Raw genomic sequence first — 3169 nt, 5'->3', positions numbered from 1 at the left:
TGCCAGCAGATAAAGAGGAAGCTACCCGAGTTGTTCGTAGAAGCAAGAACTACGTCCTAGTAGGAGACAAGCTCTATAGAAGAGCCGCGTCATCAGGAGTACTCCTAAAATATGTCTCATTTGAAGAGGGCAAAGAGATCCTAGATGAAATACACTCAGGTTGATGTGGAAATCATGCCGCCTCAAGAACACTGGTCGGCAAGGCATTCCGCACTGGGTTCTACTGGCCAACCGCTTTGAAAGACGTAGAAGAACTTGTTAGAAAATGCAAAGGTTGTCAAATATTCGCAAGACAAGCTCATGTGCGAGCACACAATCTCATCTGCATGCCACTCGCTTGGCCCTTCTCCTGCTGGGGGCTAGATCGAGTAGGACCTCTCAAGAAAATAAAAGGCGGTTTCGAGTACATCTTTGTAGCAATTGACAAGTTCACCAAGTGGATTGAATACAAACCACTCGCAAAATACAGCGCAGCCAAAGCAATCGAGTTCATCCAAGACATTATGCACCGCTTCGGCATGCCCAATCGAATCATCATAGATTTGGGTTCTCCCTTCACAGCCACAGAATTCCAAAGTTGGGCACAGGACTGCGGTTTCAGCATAGATTACGCATCAGTCGCACATCTAGAGGCCAACGGATAGGTAAAAAGGGCTAATGGACTCATACTAGCCGGATTAAAACCAAGATTGTATGAAGAACTAGTGGACTATGGATCAAAATGGATTGAAGAATTACCCAAGGTCATATGGGGGCTACGAACTCAAATAAGCAGAGCCACCAGATACTCACCTTTCTTCTTAGTTTATGGATCAGAAGCCGTACTACCTGCTGACTTGATCTAGACGTCACCAAGGATAGAACAATATGACGAAGGAGAAGCAGAACACACCCGAAGATTAGAACTCGACAGTACAGAAGAAGTTAGAGTAAATGCTACCCTTCAATCATCAAGATACCTCCAAGGGTTAAGATGCCACTACAACAAGAATACCCAGCCTCGATCACTACAAGTCGGAGACCTAGTACTAAGAAGAATACAAAAAACTGACGGACGCCATAAACTACTCAGTCCATGGGAAGGTCCCTTTATCGTCACAAAAGTCATCGGACCAGGCACATACAAGTTGATAACTGAAGATGGAAAAGAAGTCAACAATACATGGCACATCAGCCAGCTAAGAAGATTCTACGCATGAAAACAACTCAAGGAAGAATATATATACAAGCCACAAGAGATCAATGTTCATGATCAATAAAGATGGTTCTTTCTCGACAACATATGTCTTATTATGGCTTCCCCGAGTTGTTTCCAATGAGCATACCGGCCGAGAGCAAAAGAGCTGAAAAGATGCTTGAGCCCACCGATGAGGGTACCTAATAAGCTAACACCCGAACCAAAAAGCAAAATGGCTGAAAATACGCCTGAGCATACCGGCTGAGAGCAAAAGAGCTGAAAAGATGCTTGAGCCCGCCGATGAGGGTAGCTAATAAGCTAACACCTAAACCAAAAAGCAAAATGGCTGAAAATACGCCTGAGTATACCGGCCGAGAGTCCAAATAGTAAGAGGCTTAGGGGCTACACTCAGAAGATCCCAAGAAGCGCTACATGGTTTCGCTCAGGAAAGCACTCAAACGATGCTTGTACCTACTCGGCAGGACCTGAAGGAACAAGACGAGGCTTCCAGAACTCAACCATGAAGTGCTCGGGGACTTGTCGATCCTAGGATGTTTTCGCAACCAGGGAAAGGACCAGATGCTGACCACATCCCGAGTTAAGCCGAAAAGAAGAAGCTGAAGATACTTGAGATCGTTGGTCCTAAGTCTTTTTAGTACTAACAAGAACACAAAGTTTGTCAAGACAACGATCTATACCAAGTTGTTTACGCGGCACAAACGAAAGCCAGAAAAGCACTCGACAGATCAAGAAAGTTTGTCAAGACAATGATCTACCTAAATCGGGTTGTTTACAAGATGAAGAAATACAGGCAAAGAAGACATCAACAAAAAATAAAGAATCTTCATTCAATCTTCATTCAAAAAGAAGTTTAGTGTTCTATTACAGAAGCTAGAGTACAAAGGTCAATTACATCAAGCATTGTCATAAGGAGAAGAAATATCAATGTTAAGATTATCAACAATCCTCCTGGCTAAATCTTCAACCTCAGGCTCCACCTTCTCAACAACATCCAGATATTCTTGACTCTCGGCTTCATCAGCAACCTTGGATAAAGGAAACTCCGAAGAAAGAACCCGGACCTGGGCAAGAACAATTCTGGTACATAGTTGGGCGCACCTTTTCACGAACTCCTAGAAACGGGTCGGCACTTGGGGAATAAACTGAGCCCAAGATTGACCATCATCCGCTAAAGTCTGGAGAAGACCGGCTACTGACCGAAAGGATTTCCACAAAGCATTCCAGTTCTCAGTAGCCGTCGCCAACTTGCTAGTCAAGACTTTGATAGTTTTTTGGGCCAGCACAAGATCCCTATCAGCTCCACGCCTAATCAACTTAGCAAGCGCGAGTTCTTCTTTAGCTCAAGTAATTACCTCCTCAGCCCTATTTTGGTTAGTACGAACAAGTGTCTTCATATCCTCGATACCCTCCAAGAGCTTCTGCTTTTCAACTCGGAGAGCTAGACCAAGCAACAAAAAACAAGTTAGTAGAAAGGCAAATTTGAATACAAAAGGAAACAAAAAAGAACTCACAATACCAGTGCACTCTTTCTTCATGGCCTCCACATTTTTCAAGGCCTCCTAGGCAGCTGCATCCCTCTGCTTTTCTACCTCAACCACACGGGCATGGAGAGCCTTCTCCTCCTTCTGATGCGTCTGACGCTCAGTCTCCAACTCGAACCAACAGAGGTCAAGCTCTGCCTTTAGGGTACTCACCTCAGAAGACAACTTTTTCTCGGTTTTAGACGAGAAAAAGAAGCCGGTATGATCATGAGAAAAAGACTGAGCAAAAAGAGAGAGAGAAAAACAAGACATAAGGACAGAAGAAAGACAAACATCCAAAGAAAGAACTTCAGAAAAACTTACCTGGAGCTTTTCCCTAAAAGAAGTCACAAAGGTCACTAAGTTTCCCCAGGCAGCGGTCAGCTCTGACAACCGATGAGTGGCATCAAATTGATGCAACACATCATCATCCAAATGCGGAGCGCCGGTA

The sequence above is a fragment of the Miscanthus floridulus genome, chromosome 17 (assembly GCF_019320115.1).
Source record: "Miscanthus floridulus cultivar M001 chromosome 17, ASM1932011v1, whole genome shotgun sequence".
NCBI classification, from domain to species: Eukaryota; Viridiplantae; Streptophyta; class Magnoliopsida; order Poales; family Poaceae; genus Miscanthus; species Miscanthus floridulus.
This window is presented reverse-complemented; position numbering follows the sequence as displayed.